We start from the raw sequence: 16,955 nt of genomic DNA on the forward strand, positions 1-16,955 counted from the left end.
CCACTTAACTGGGAAACAGATTTTGTTAAAGAGTGTTGTGTATTTGCATACAGAAAGAACTGAAATCTCCTGAGCAGACAGATAAATCATTAGCAGACAGAGCGCAAAGAAACAATCCAATTTCCAAATTTAATTATTCTGAAAATAGCACAAGTTACAGAATCTGTATTTTTTACTGCTGTTCTGTGGCACTGAATGTCACTACAAAATTCTCAACAATGAAGTGTAAGTTCAAGAACTTCTCTCTTTCCTCTTTTTGCTGCTTATTAATGGTTTTTGGATAGCCTCATTATGTCACATCTGTTGTTTTAGAAAATAAAGACCTTACTCTTTTCAGAATAAAAAATCACAAGTCTGCTGGCTTATTTTAGAGGAATAAGGTTAACTCTGCCATCTGGCTTGAGATGCATGAACTCCGGCCATGGAATGGAATGAAAGTGGGATGGGGAGTCTGATGTTTGACTGGTGTTCAAATCATTACCTGAAAATGAGTATGAGTGGAAAAAATGTAGGAGTAATCAAGAGGGTGACTGTATAGCAAACACGTTAGACTTTTTTTTTTTTTTTTTGAAGGTTACCTCGACGTTTTGATACTTCTTCAACACAAACTTTTGAGTAGCCTTGCAGAGGACTCAGCTTGAAATACTTGTGTGTCTACCTCTGCATTATGAGTAAACGCATTAGATCTGCTTTATGGAGGCAAATAACAGGCTCTCTCTGTAAGGAGATTACAAATTCATCCTGACTTTTGCTGAGTATATGAATTCATATTCCAAAAATCGTGTTACTGGTGTTGTCATTGGCCTACTACTATGGCATTTCAGGAGGTAGTCGTAACGCTTCTTCTGCTTCCCAGACAGCTTTGAATTCCTTAGACGATTTTTGCAACTTGCTTCTTTCCACCCTTCGCTTTATTCAGTTACCTGTTGTTGAAGAACCCTGCCTGAACTGACCAGCCCAATGACTGCCAGTGAAGCCGCTCTGGGCAGAGAGCCTTTTAAAGACAGCTGCAGGCTGTAATAGGTTTTGGCAGGGATTTAGGTGCCTGTAAACCGCTATGATTATGATGAAGTAGTAAAACTAAGGAGGTTTAAAGATACTGTAAGCACCCTGTTTCTCCGTTTCTGCTTTAATTTGGAAAGTCCACTCAGGAGACTGCAAGCTGCATTAGCTGTCATCGGGTTATCGCACCAAGGAAAGCAATTTGAGAATTCATAAAATGTGTCTTGGAGCTACTGGTATGTGCAACATAATGGAATTTGTAGTTTTAATATAAATTCTATCAGCGGTTTCCACTGTTGCATAAACTTAATTACCACTGAGTGTGTAACACCAGTGAATAAGAAGTGTTAAATGACACGTGATCAATAATTCATTTGTTAGCATAGTATTGCTTACTGTGAAATGACCTCGATGGGAACAGTCTGGCAAGTAACTTCTTTTCTTTTTGTCATATTGTTTTTAAATGAAGAAAAATGCTTCTACTAATGCCATCTTTACTTATAAACAAACAGAACGATTGCTTTTTTGATGAATGGTTAAAAATCAAACCTGCAGGCTGTGAGCTGTAGGCTGCTACTCTCCCATTCTATTGCATCCTGTCACAGCTTCTAATAGCAGAGAAAACAGCAGACTGTTGGTACGAGAGCTGTTTTCAGGAACCGGATAATACTGCTTGCCAATATAGGTCTCGGCTTGGGTTTTTGCAAATTGTTGCCCTGCCGTGCTCAATTTAAAACAACTGGGAAAGTGCTTACTGTTACCTTTCAATGCTAACAGGCCAACCCATTCATATTACATCATGTTGTTTCCTCATGATATTTTCATCATTAAGTTCTATGTGTTGTTGCTGGATGGGTTCAAAACCATGAGGCTGCCAGAACGCTTAATCTGTGGCAGCTATCTCTGCTTCTGTATGAGGTATTATATGTATAGCTGCTGCACTGAAGACTCAGTAGCCTGTAATAATCTGTTCAAGTCTGCATTAATCTCAACAGGAGCTGTGTAAAAAAGTAAAGTGTAAATTACAGGATCCCTCTTTGACTGGAATGTCCTCTGAATCATTTGCCATGCTGATGCTGCACCAATGTGTTGGGCATGTATTGTGCAAGCCTATACTTTTATTTTCCTCTGTGGAAGAGGACAAAAATTTTTAAGGCTTATATAAGGGTAAAATGATGTAATTACATTGAATTAAATTCTTGAGTAAGAACAATGGCTTGGCAAGGACTTTTTTAATGCCTTGTGTGCAGTATTCTGATATGTGTATTCCTTGATCGGCAAAACATGCTGTCGTTTGCTACATGCCTAGTGTTTGAAAACTAATGGATTAATTGCATTCAGTTGTTTGTAGACTTCTGCTGCCACTGAAGTGCTTCTGGCTGTGAAAAGCGCCTCGCCTCACCTTGCATTTTGAACATGGTTGCCTGCGGGTACCTGGTGCAGAGACACATACTTGCTCACAGGCTCTCTCTGCTACTAAATTATTAGCATCGATACTCTGTGCAGCCCTTTGCTTTCCTCCAGCTGACAGGGAAGCGCTTCTGCGTGCTGGGAAGGGCACTGGTGCAGCGAGGCATAGAGAGCCTTTCTTTAGGCTGTCGTGTCCCTCCCGGTGTCGCTGCTGGCCAGGCTACAGCCCGCTGAAGGGCAGGACGGCAGCCTTTGGGCTTGCTAGCCAGCTCTGCGAGGCACAAACCGCTTGGCCTGAAGGTCTGCAATATGCCGGCACATCTGCGAACACTGCTTCTGAGCTGGTAATTAAATACACTTCATTCTGCAAAAGCCTCAGCTGATTAGTGCAATTGTTATACAAAACATTAACTCCAAAAGCCAAAGGATAAAAATAATAATGTTTCAGCTGGGTACTCATCTCCAGGGAAGAACAAACTGTTTAATACATGCTTTACCCAGTATGTTACTATCCTGCGGCATTATGGCTCTGTTTTCTTGCAATGCGATTTCAAGGTGGGGTTAAAGGGAACAAACAAACATAGGGGTAATAGCTTTGAACTGAAAGAAGGGAGACTTAGATTAGATAGAAGAAAAATTCTTTACTGTGAGAGTGGTGAGGCCCTGGCACAGGTTGTCCAGAGAAGCTGTGGCTGCCCCCTCCCTGGCAGTGTTCAAGGCCAGGTTGGATGGGGTTCTGAGCAACCTCATCTAGTGGAAGGTGTCCCTGCCCATGGCAGGGGCGTTAGAACTAGGTGATATATAAGGTCCCTTCCAACCCAAACCATTCTGTGATTCCATGAGTCTATGAAACACTGCAAGCTAGATCCCTGAAATTAAGAGGAAGGCACATCCTTTCATTACATTAAAGTCTGAAAAGTTGCAAGTTCGTGGTAACTGTGTTTTATGCTTCCCTGGCACTACCCTTACAGTTGTCCCAAACCTCATGTTTTGGTTTGGCCTGAATAAATGCCAGGTGCCCACCAAAACCACTCTATCACTTCCCCTCCTCAGCTGGACAGGGGAGAGGAAATGTGATGAAAGGCTCCAGGGTCGAGACAAGGACAGGGAGAGATCACTCACCAGTTACTGTCACAGACAAAACAGACTGAACTTCATGAGAAAAGGGAGTTTAATTCATCACCAATCAAATCAGAGTAGGATAGTGAGAAATAAAAACAAATCTTAACACGTCTTCCCCCCACCCCTCCCCTCTTCCCAGGCTCAACTTCACTCCTGTTTCTCTCCCTCCTCCTCCCGAGCAGCGCAGGGGGATGGCGAGTGGGGGTTACGGTCAGTCCATCACACGTTGTCTCTGCTGCTCCTTCCTCCTCAGCGGGAGGACTCCTCACCCCTCTACCCCTGCTCCAGCATGAGATCCCTCTCATGGGAGACAGTTCTCCACAAAATTCTCCAACGTGAGTCCTTCCCACGGGCTGCAGCTCTTCACGAACTGCCCCAGCGTGAGTCCTTCCCAAGGGGTGCCATCCTTCAGGAATAGGCTGCTCCAGTGTGGGTCCCCCATGGGGTCACAAGCCCTGCCAGCAAACCTGCTCTAGCCTGGGCTCCTCTCTCCATGGGGCCACAGGTCCTGGTAGGAACCTGCTCCAGCGTGGGCTCCCCACAGGGTCACAGCTTCCTTCAGGCATCCATCCACCTGCTCTGGCATGGGGTCCCTTCCACAGACTGCACATGGTTGTCTGCTCCACCATGGAATTCCATGGGCTGCAGGGGCACAGCCTGCCTCACCATGGTCTTCATCATGAGCTTCAAGCAAAGGTTCTCTGCTCTGGTGTCTCGAACACCTCCTTCCCCCTCCTTCTTCACTGCCCTTCGTGTCTGCTGAGTTTCTCTCACATCGTTTCACTCCTCTCTCTAACTGCCGTTCCACCGCAGTTTTTTCCCCCCCTTCTTAGCTATGTTATCCCAGAGGTGCTACCACTGTCACTGATGGGCTCGGCCTTGGCCAGCGGCGGGTCTGTCTTGGAGCTGGCTGGCACTGGCTCTGTTGGACATGGGGGAAGCTTCTGGCAGCTTCTCACAGAAGCCACCCCTATAGCCCCCCCACTACCAAAATTTTGACACGCAAACCCATAACAGTTTCCACCCTTCACCTCTGTGAATCACATATTTAAGAATTATCATTAAAATCCACATTCATCAGATAGAGATCATTTTGGCGCCGACCTGCCACTGGCCAAGGCCAAGCCCATCAGTGACAGTGGTAGTGCCTCTGTGATAACATAGTTAAGAAGGGGAAGAAGAAAAAACTGCAGGGAGAAAATGGCTGTCGAGCGAGACAATGTGATTTTTTTTTTTTTTTTACCCTGTCAATTTTATGCTGAAGTGACTCCCTGCAAAGTCTGACAAACACCATCACTGTGCGAGGGAACCTGTTAAAAGGCAGGCGCCGGTCACTGGCTGCAGAAAACAGGGCAGGCCTTGAAAGTGAGGATGAGGAATTCAAAACCACCATCAAAGAAGCTGGTGAAGCTAGGGTGAAAGACACAGGCAGCATTGCAGAGGAGGGAAAGGACCTAGTACCAGGCTTTTAGATGCTGGATATTACATTGGAAAGGCTGGGAGAGATAAGGTCAGACTACTGCAACTGGGAAGTGGGGCAGAGTGCACAAAATAGAAAGAGCATGTTTTGGAATATTATGTAAAGGAACAGAAGGGTAAGAGAATTAGTGGGTAAGGAAAACAGGGAAAGGAGCCAGATGTAGTTTAAGCTAACTACGTATATAACACTGCCATTAGGACAGATAAAGCATAGACAGGCATATTCTCTGTGGAACAATACCATCCTAAACCACCAAATCTGTTAAAGAGTTCATTGGTTGGAACGTGACTCTGGCAGTAGGACAGGCTGTCAAAACTGTCTATTGTGATGAAGGAAAAAAACAACAACAACACAAAGCAAAGCATCTGAGAACAGAGAAACATTCTTGGTTTGATGGTTGTGTTTCTCTCAATGTTTTCTTTACTGTAAAAAATGTCCCAATATCATTGAGCATGTTTTGTGTAAAAAAAATTAAAATAAAAAACTCTACACAAATCTCTTTGTTCTGTGTTTTTTTAAAATCAACTCTGATGTATTGATCCACGCATTTCAAATCTCTATATTTGTTAGATTTATGTCAGCCAATATTTGTCTAAGTACTCTAGCTTGCATGCTGATGGTATCATCTACTCTTCTGGCTGTTCACTGCCTTCTTTCTTCTGAGCAATAAATACTGCAAGTTCACAGAAAGGCTAACCCTTAAGATCTGGTACTTAGTCTGGTACTTAGTCTGTGTTATTCCATGCTGAGTTGTTCCTACAGGAAATAGTAAATACAAAGCATACTTTGCACAACTCTTTGTATGAGTGCTTCAAATCACAAAGTTCCTAATTACCGTAAGTGAGAAGTTTGTCATTCCTCAGAGTGTTAGTTTGTGTCTTTCGGGCTTTTTTGAAACTGGATTATGACATTGATGTTTCAGAGTCTGCTGGGTTTGCAAACAATAAGTGATTTGTGTGGCTTACAAAGGTGCTTAGCTAATAAGAAAACATATTTTTAATTCTGTGTTTAAGCTGCTAAGAAAACTTGTTTTGCAATGTAGGTTAAAATACCAGGAAATCACGGTCTTTCATTATTTCCCTATCAGAGGTCAAAATGAGTTCTTGCATATAATTACAGTGGATAAGACCAAAGTCAAAACAATTCATTTTTCCCCTAAATACCTATAGACCAACATGTATTTTCTATAGCATCTGCATGACTTTGCATTTGTTTTAGTTGTTTATCTAGTTCATAATTCTGTAGCTTCTCATTCCTCAGCACTGAGGTGAGATTAGTCAGCCTTTGTCGTGGTTGAGTAAATCAACAAAGCAGAGTGGAAAATATTTGTGCTCTTATCTCATTATTCTGGTTTAGCAGTGTTTCTGTCTGAACTCTGTATAGTTCTGTATAATTACTCCAGAATGATACTTGCTTGGAATGGGGAATCTGGATCTGCCTGTGTCTTTACCAGGCCACTTTTAATTAAGACTCAGGGTATTAATTTTTTCTTTCTTCCACAGAGACAGGATGAATACACTAAGCGCAGCCAAACCATAAATCAAGTTGTCGTAGATGTCTGTTGTGAAGTACTGTCTTTCAGCTTTCTTTTCCTCCACAGCTCTTCCCCGGGAGGGAGGGTGCGAGAAGGTACATTTTTCTGCAGTACGCTGTTCTGCTGCTCTGCTTGTCCAAGAGGCGAGAGAAGCTGCCTGCCCTTCCTTGCAGCCTGAGCAGGGCAGCAGGCAGGGCTGGGGAGCGAGCACGCAGGCATCACCGCCACCCGTGTGCTGCCCAGCTTCCCACCAGTGGAGCCGGCTGCGGGCGGTCAGAGGTACCAGATCAAGGACTCACGCCATATAAAGCACGAACGTGACTGCCTGACCGCAGCGTTTCCGAACGTAAGAGCAATGCACGCTCACAGCATGAGCATGAGCATCTCAGTCTGAGAGAGGTCTGCTCCTGTCCACAAGACTTCCAGAGAAATTATTATTGCTCTACAGTTGGCTGGTGCAGTGAGTGCAAGGTAAAAGCACAGAGATTTCAATCTGAAGACAGCTTCCTTCACACAGCTGTGGCCAGAGCACTACAAAGGAGGATTTTGGCTTGCGCACTGAATTGGAGGCTGAACAGAAACTTGGTTAAACTGCTGCCTCACCCTGGTGGTTCCCAAACCGGACCTGTGCTGTCCTCCGGGACACGGCTGTTGTCTCTGAGACCTGCCAATCCGTCTGGCAGTGAATCAGCCACTGCCTGATTCATCAGGTTTTCTCTGAGCCAGGCCAGGGAATCTCACAAAATCCGGTTGTAACTGCTTTCTTTTGTGTCATACACGTGTGCGCATGAGAGTCTTGTCCAAGCTTGCTCTTAAGCACAGGTGAGTGCTGCCAGCAGGGAATTAGACATCCAAAGCCGCTTCTTCCACATCTACCCATAGGAGATAAATGTGGTTTTGCCCTGGACACTCTTAATTTCCAGTTTCTCCTTCCTCTGCCAAACTGGTTGCTCATATGCTCTAATCTATGTAGCAGAGCTGATGTAGCAGAGGTAATGCAACATACCTTTGCACTCTGGACTTTGCACAAAACAACCCCAGCTGATCTTCCTGGAAGCAAATCAGGGCTACTGATGGCACGGCACCACAGGCGTACTGGCAGGGATAGGAAGCAGCAGCACGTGGCCAGGAAGGGGGGTGACGGCAGGCTGGCAGCAGTACTGGATTTAATGAAGGCAACTGCTGGCAGGTTGGACAACTGTCACAGTCTGCCTCACTTAAGTGCTTAATGGTGGAAGAGATGGAAATGTTCACCAGTCTGAAGCGACTTAGACAGCGATATGACTGAACCCTCAAGGCTCAGGCAATGCTGGTTTTTTTTTACACTCATTTTTAATCTCAGGAAAGACACCAGCTGCTCGGCTTACAAGTGGTGCAATAAATAATAATAACGTAGCTTGCCACAAGTGCTTTGTGAGGGACTGCTTGTTGCAAGTGCTGCAGAGGTGGTGGAAAGACAGGTAGTGTAGGTTGTTCAAAAAGCCCTGCACTCCCATGGCCTAGCTCGTGACGCATATTATTGCCAATAAAAGTCCAGGCAAGCAACTTGCTCATCATCCAGCCCTAGGAGAGAAACGGGCTGATTGCACGTGACTTACAGGAACAAGAAGAACCACTGAGCCTACAACAGAGGTGTGAATGGATATTTTCTCTAGTTTGGCTCATTCACACCTCCTGAACTGTGCCCTCGCTAGGCCACCTATGTTTCAGTAGTAAAATTACCAACTTTTTTTCCTCAAGAAACCTATATTGAAGTAGCAGCTTGGCAGCAACCTGCACAGTGCTGCTTCTCAGGTGTTGTCATTTGCACGGCTGCCAAAAGGCTGTCACTGCGCTGAGCCAGAAGCCACTGTTTGCTCAGACCTCTGAGCACCGGTACACAATCACCCACAGCAGCAATTCACACTTGAATTGCAGTATCATATGTGTTATACAACTGTATGTGATGCAAAGCAGTTGGGAAGTGCCCTGGGAGTCCAAATAAAGACCATCACAATACAGAGGCTTTCATCCTTTGGACAATTTCCTGGTCATAAATTGATTAAATAATCTAGGCTGCTAATATTTACTTTTTGATGGAGCAGATTTTCTGCCGACTTTCTTAATAAGGTTGCCAAAATTTATTCTAGACTGATGACAGATAAGAGGACAAATACTTTGGAGGAAACATAAAGACTTCATTACAGCACATAAAAGATCTGTGTCTCATTTGCTCAGATTGCACATGCTCATTACTCTGCAATGATGGCTAACTTTTGCAGCTCTTCATGTTGCACTTTTCATCCCAGCATAACTGATAAGAATGCTGCAGTCTCTAGTCACGAGGCTGCAGCTGTTAGCCTGTGTGCAAGCTTATTTGCTTATGAAATTTTTGTGTGAAGGTCAACATAGAGAGGAATAGTTCTCCCCACCTAGGGCTTCCACAGCTGCTGATGGGACAGGTGTGGGATGAGCAGACACTAGAAGCACATTCCCTCATCAAACAGCAGTGGCACACAGCTTTAAGTGGTGGTATCGTCAGGAGAAGTAACAGCTAGCAAAAGTGGCGAAATAGCCAGAGATTTAAAATTTTCCATTATGGGCGGACTTTGTCTGGGGCGACGGGAGCAGAACTCTTCTGCTGCACAGGGCACTTCCCCAGGCAGAGACAGGAAAGGGCAGTAGCGGAAATCCTGTACTGCTCCGAGCTTTCCAAGTCCAGGCTCCCAAGTAACCTTCTAGGATGGCCCAGGACACCACGTAATAAAAATTCAGTGGCTAAAGCAGCACAGCTGTTACACGCTCACTCATCCATGCTTGGGGTGTGCTTTAACAAGTCTTTACTTGTTGGAAAAACTGTCAGAAAAAGAAAAAGGGCATTTTCTGTGATTTCTCTGTTTTTCCAATCTGATTTGAATACATCTGTTTTTGCAGTACATTCTTGCACATTGTAAAAGAAAGAACGGATCAATTCAGACCAGAATAAACACCCCGACTCTGGAAATCAAACTAGCTTAAAGGTCTCAGCCTGAGAGCTGAAAATAAAAAGGTAAGTTTCAAAAAGACAGAAAAAAAGGTTTTGAGATGAACAGTGCATAGTACAGTGTACAGTTGTTACTGTATGTCTCCAACACAAAAAGAACCCATTTTTTCACCAAATACAGAAACGTAAATGGAATTTCTTGTATTAGCTTATAGAGCTTATTATAAACATTAAAACAGACGCAAGATTTGCTGGCTCTGCTTCTTATAGCAGAGCAGAGCTAAGTTACTGGGTAAGTTAAGCTAAGTTAAAACAAACTGGTAAGCAGAGCATGTAGGAGATGAGGGAGATATAATTTCTGTTTGGTGTTGGTGCCTGGAGACTAATTTAATTGTTGAAAAAGAGGAAAATATTTCAATAAAGTGTGTCAGCGTATAACCTTGCTTTTGGAGGAGAAAAATGACTATTCCACTTAGCTTATAGTCCATCTTATCCTGAGGTATACTTGCTATGATAGACATTCTTCCAACTTTCACATTAAAGGCTGCCACAACTTTAAAAAAATCTGATTTCCATGGGTTGCAAATAGTAATACAGGTTCTAGGTAACTCTATCTGCTTCCTGAGGAAACGCAAACAAACAACAGCAACAAAAAAAAGTCGCAGGACAAATACATTATTCTTTGGTAATCCTCCATTGTCATGTGTTAAGATGAGTTTTCTCTGGTGCTTACAGCTGAGGAGTGCAACCAGAGCTGTGTGGAAGCCTAAGCTATTACTAAGTCTTTCAGCTCAACAGCCATGTTCCTTAGGGCCATTGCCATTGATCAGAGTCTTTAGAAGGCTGACCACTTCCAAATCCACCAATGTAGATTTCTTTCTTTTTGTTCATGTAGGCTGTTCATGGCGTTGCTTAGAACTGTTTGGGGGGGAAAACACAGAAGGCCATCTGTTCATGCTAGTGTCATAAGCCTGTGTCATAAAAGCTTTTATTTTTCACATGATTCATCTGTGAGAGAAGGTTCATGGTTCATTACATACGCCATGGGAACAGCTGTTAGTACAAGCTGACTTTCTTCCCACCTTGCCCCTGCTCCAGAAGTTGGCCACGTGTGGGTATTGCCACGATAGCAAGCTATACATGCAGTGATGCCGGAGTTACAGACTGAATAGTCAGCAGACTATTAAGCAGGTATTCTTTTATTGCGGTGCTGGACACACAGGGGATCTCTCCTCCAATTGTGTGTGTCAAACACCTTTTCATTTCAGGTTAAATACAATCACAATAGACATATTCATTATATTTCCGAGAAATGCTCAGCATATTCACGGCTTTACTGAAAACTCATTAGCATATGTTAATATCTTTCATGCATGTCTGTTGGTGCCTTTGAGTGGTCATCGGGGGTCTTCAGATGAAGGCTCGTACTCCTCATCAGTGTCCGCTGGTTGACCTTTGTTTCTGCACAGACTCAGTTCTAGGATCACGTATACCGTGTCCTTCCAGGCTGTTTTGCTCCGGTCTTGTTGCCCTCTTGGTGCCTCTTTATCTCCGTAGCTTGGTACATCTGCCCTCCCAAGGCTGAGCTGTCTCGAGCAGAACTATTTAGGAGTCTCTTACCCTACTGAAGGAAGGGGTTAAAAGGGATTTTGATAGAAGTGGCATTACGTAACAGTTGCTGTGCATTTAAAAAACTGATAGTGCTTATCTATTGTCTAAATTAACTGAAGCAGAGAGTCTTGCGTCTCCATACAAAGGGGTTAGTTCCTGATAGGGGCTGGGAGTCGCCGAGAACCGGTCAAGACTGACCCTGCTGTATGGATGGGAGCCAGGGGAGAACTGAGTTTGCGCAGAAACAAAGGTCACTCAGCGGACACCGTGATGAAGAGGATGGGCCTTCATCTTGGGACCCCCGATGACCACCACTAGGAGGCACTGCGCAAGTGCAACTGGGAGGAGTATGTGGAAATTATTTCTCGGAACTGATTTTGATATGCAATGAGGATAGATGCATATGTATAGGTGTATTGGGAAATCTAATGTATATGTAATATTTGATTGTATAAATTGAAGAGACACGTTGCTGCTTGGCGCTCACAACTTTGGTGGGACTAGACCCCGTGCTGCCCGGTGCCGAATAAACATACCTACTTTACAATCTTACAGATTGTGGAGTCTGCTTTCCGCATGTCACTACAGCTGTCCCAATTATCCACTGAGGAACAAGACTTGCTTTGGTTTTAATTAGTTTGTGTAAAAAGTGATAACTTCTATCTACATACATCCTCTACATTCCTAAGTAGAAACAGGGGTAGTACATTAGTTACAGCATTAGATCACTATGTATGCAAGAATACAAACTGTAATAATAAAAACTACCAACAACTAGAAAATATTATTAAAGCTACTTTGTTATAGTTTCATATTTCTTATGATCCCTTCTATCAGTGGGAAGGATTCGGAGATGTATTTTGCCCTGCGTGCCAGGTTCAGCATGTAAGGTTACAATTAAGTTACTCATTACCTTTACTGCTTGGAAGGAGCCTTTATCTATCTATCTGTAGATAGCGTGATGAGCTGTTTTTTAATTTTGTACTTGACAGCACATCGGAATGATTTTTCTTTCATATCCTGCTAAGCATTGGTAAAGTGCTCACTCAGTGGAAAATTACCTTATCAATATCATTAAGTGAGAACAGCAGTTGAAGAGGCCTTTATTGTACAGTCCAAACTACCTGCATTGCCAGATACTAATAAATCCTTGTTATGAAGCTTAATATGGAATGTCACAGCTCCAGAATAGGATGCTGTCATGACATCATCATGCATCATGACATGAGCTTGCTGCTTGTTACATAAAACCTGGGAAAAGTTATCTTCTCAACCTTAAGAACATTATGAACTTTTAAGCATTATCCAAATGAACTCAGTGCAGAAATTGACAAGGCAGGAAGGTCACATACATACACAACAGAATACACTGGCACAGGCTCCACACACAACGGCCAAAAGGAAAAAAAAAAAGGAAGACAGGAAAGAGTTCTGTAGGCTGAATTCACAGAGGCTGACAGCTAGCGAGCCTAGTCAGTATGAAACATATACAGAGGGAAATAATTTATAGGACACTCTCTTCAAGGACCTAACTTCCAAGTTTTTGGCACAGGTGTCTACTGTGTGAACAGACATCCAACTCTGGGTGGTTACTCCTGCCACCAATAGTCACACTCTTGGAAAGGTGTTCAGACCTTCCAGGAAAGGGAACATCTTTGGCACAAATACTTCCCATTGTGGGGGAAAAAAGGTACAGTGATCCACCGAAAGCATTTGTAACTTCAATAGGGGATAGCTGGAATATTCTTATTATTTTTGTATTAGAAACACAAGCTTGGGGAAGGCTTCGCTAACATATGTTTGCCTTGAATTCCTTCTTGAAGTCTGCTTGCTAAGATGCTGCAGCCTCACCACTTGTTTGTAAATTGTAATAGAGATGATACCAGGTACGGAAGAAAGACAAAAGCTTCTGAGTATGATAGCAGTCCTGCGGGTATCCTCTCAGAGCACTTTTCTAATCAGTTCCTTCTTGTGATCACCCGCTTTGAGAGCTCTACCAATAGCAGCTGTAGACAAGGGCTCCTGACCCCAGTGCTGTAAGGGTGCAGACCTAATCACCCAAATAGTTTTAGGTTTAACCTAAGATGAGTAGGCACGGTATTGCTGGCCAGTTTGACTAAATGGACACATAAGGGTCAGGAGAAACCATCAGGAGGAAAACCAGAAGGGCTAGAAACCAACTATGTGAGTACCAGTGAAATGCCTACATTTAGTACAGGAATAGTTACAGGCATCATAACATTGTGTGAAGCTCGGGGAATAAACTCTCGTAAGTGCTGCTGAGTTAGTGCATATAGTGTGCATTGTTTTATTATATGCATTTGACTGATTTTTTGTTAAAGTCCAGGAAGGCTACTGATAAACAGGGAATAACTGAAGAGGCAATTAACTGAAATTTACTGGCATGTATTTTGTTGTGGTTGTTCGCGGAACAACAGGCCATCATAAAGCTCTACAATTATTGTATTACACTGAATTTATAACCCAATAAAGGAAAAAAAAACCATCCCTTTTGTAAAGTGTCATTACATGCAACTATGTTTAGCAGAACGCTCCACTGGGTTCAATACATAAACCTAGAAGTGCCAAATGAAATTAGTCAATTTTCCCTCTTGAGCAAATGTGCATGTCAGACTCAGATAGTCTTACCAGGCAAAATGAAAGCTGTTGCTGGCAAAATCCTTTCAAATGATATTATTCCTCTGCTGTTTACAGAAGCATACACACAGGCACCAAGAACAAAAGGAACTGTTTGCTCAGGTTAACTGTTTGTTCAGTTTTCTGTCTAAATAGCCAGCTTTTTCATGATCTTCATTGCATGTCACACCTGCTCTGTAAATATAAAATCTCCTGTGTTCTTGGGAGTTAACACCTCACTGGCACCTGCAGCTGAACCAGCTGAGCAATAGCCTGCAAAGGCCTTGATAACACCAACCCGGAGATTTATTTAGCGTTTGTCAACTGACTATTAGGTGGAAACTTGGAAATGAAAGTGCAGGCATAGCAGGAATTGGAGAGCATTACTACACAACTGCAGGAAGGTTCAGATGAAAGCAGTGATAGTATTAAATCCAAATACACGCACACACACATAAAACTGTCTTTTCTGCAAATGCTAATGGGAGTTACTACCTTTCACATTCTGCTAAGGGGGCTTTATAATACGTCCCCTTCTTAGAGGGCTAGCTGCATGCTTCACACCAACAGTATCAGAAACTTGATACCCCTCAGCCCAAGCCAGTTCAGGCAACTAATTTGGCAGAAAACTAATTCAACAACCCCTCAACCCAATCAGCCTCTCCAAACCCACATTAATTTTTTCCCCTTGTTTCTGCTGTCTGTGAAAATGCACAAGAAAATAACAACTGGAAGTATGGATGAGGGGGTAAACGGAAAGGAGGACTCTTCCTCTTGACAGCAGCCTGAAGATAGATTAATTCCAAAACATTGGAAAATCATTCCTGTAATATACTTCCATGTTTCCTACCTCCCCACAACTATTAGCTATTTGGTACAAGTTCACACCAGTGAGGTGGAGAAAAACACTTAAAAAAAAGACTTCCCTGGTCTTGCCAGGCCAGGACGTAAGGAGTCCACTTGCTGAACGCTGGCAGAATGTACGTGGGAAAGTCAGATAGTCAGGTTTTCTATGGCTCCTACCCACAACCACCAAAATGTCTTGAGAGTTTCCTCAATACTCATTTTCTGAGAAAGTCAAGCAGCACTTCCATGAACTGAAGAAGGTTGGGCTAAGATTGAAGAAAAAATAATTGGGTTACCAACTACAACTAGAGAAAACATTAGTAATGTGCCCCTGTTGCCTTCCACACATCTGCGGTTTCAAACCACCTTGCCAGAATCTGGTACTACTACTAGGTCCTCTGTGGCTGGCGGAACCCAGTTTTTCTTCCAGCTGTGTAGCTTCCAGCTGTGCTGTGAAGGAAAACAGACTCACAAAATCCGAAAAATCAGAGATTTTCTCATTAGAGATGAGAAAATTGGCTTTTAAAATCAGATTTCCAGGCAGCCTACGCAGCAAATTGTAAGTGATCATTAACATCACGTGCTAAACATTTGGTGTAGATTTCTGACCTCCCTGAAGTCACACATCCTTCCCACCTATTTCTGCAAACCAGCACTTCACCTTTCAGCAAAACCCCTTCTCGTGGCCTTTGTTTGCACTGACGACCACAGATGCTTGGAGGAGAAGCCGCCTTACTCTTTGTCAGACTCCCACCCTTGCAGGAAGCAGCTTTTCCTTGCTCGTCACTGCTGTTGGTGCTTTCCTCCCAAACAGGATTGGGGCAAACCCCTCCTCTGCACCCTCAAGATTGAATCACAAAATTGAAACCGCCCCGCTCCCACTTCTAAACTTTGCCCCCGTGGGGTTTTGTGTGTGGGCTGCCTGCCCGTTTGGCAGTCCCACAGCACGGCCCACCGCCCCACTGTGCACCGGCCTCTCAACAGCAGGACACCCTCGAGACACCCTCCTCCTCCTCCTCCTCCTTCCTCCCAGGAGAGGAGTGAGGGCACCCGCTGCAGCGCGGAGAAGTGTCCACGCTGAACTGCGTCAGAGACATGATGTGACCGCACAGTCACAAGCACCAAGTGCCAGCTGTTTCGCTGGAGCGCAATTCGCTTCTCCTCCGTTTGAAAGACCTGGTGACACCTTTGTCCAGACTTGCCTCCCCTGTCACGCTGCCGCAATGGGCTAAAGGGCACCCATCCACCTCTGATTACTCATTGACTCTGGTTATTTTTTTTTTTGCTTACGGCGAATGATAAAGGGTTAGCCTGCCTGCTTTACATAAGGCACATGCCAGATATTATCTCTCCCACCTTGTTTCCCAACAGCAAAGCACATCCTTGCTGATGTAATGGAGTAACAGGCCTACCTCAGTTCAGCTGCTGGATATAATCAAGTTTCCTTGAAGTTCCTTTCATAAAGGTGAGTTGTGGTATCAATCTTCAAACCATAAAGAGAACTGCAGACTTCTGTTACTAACACAGAATTAAAGGGAGGAAAGTAGAGAAGGGAGAGGATGAGGTCAGAGTGCAAAACTTTGCATAAGCTATGTAACTGTGGAAGAAGAGAGTAGGGTAAAGGATGGAAAAAGAAGAAAAAAAAAAAATCACTTAATAGTTTTCTTATGGAACTTTGCTAGGAGGGCAGTGAGGCACTGGCACAGGTTGCCTGGAGAAGCTGTGGCTGTCCCCTCCCTGGAATTGTTCAAGGCCAGGTTGGACAGGGCTTTGAGCAACCATGGCAGGGGAGGTGGAACTAGATGACCTTTAAGGTCCCTTCCCACCCAAACCATTCTAAGAGTCTGTGAAACTAAGTGTTCAAATAATCTCACAATACCCAAGGAAGCAAAGGTAGAGGCTGCAGCAGGGAGAACAGTCAAAACTCACAGATTTCTGACAGACCATGCTCAGATGGAATCTTGAGCCAGGAAGGAGCATTAAAGAGCACGTAGGACTCTCCAGGCTGCCTCAACATCATGATACTCATCCAATATCCTTCAATGAGGAATCACTGGAGAAAACTACTAAAATTTCCTCAGAACTCCAGGGGCCAAAATTGTTCCTACTATTCTGTCACTGCAGCCTGGGAAGACCTTGAGTACAGCTGAGTAAGGGGAAGCACATCAGCAGGATGCAGCTCCTAACCCTTTATGGTGGGTACCGGGTTTTTGCCCAAACTTTGTACTGTGAAGTGTGAACATACTCAGATCACGAGTATCACGTTTGACTAAAACTGATCGATGGAATTGGTTTCATCCAAATTACAGCACCGAGTCGCTTGTTTTAAAAAAGTTTATTTAAACAAAGTG

This window comes from Opisthocomus hoazin, chromosome Z (assembly GCF_030867145.1).
Source record: "Opisthocomus hoazin isolate bOpiHoa1 chromosome Z, bOpiHoa1.hap1, whole genome shotgun sequence".
Lineage (NCBI taxonomy): Eukaryota > Metazoa > Chordata > Aves > Opisthocomiformes > Opisthocomidae > Opisthocomus > Opisthocomus hoazin.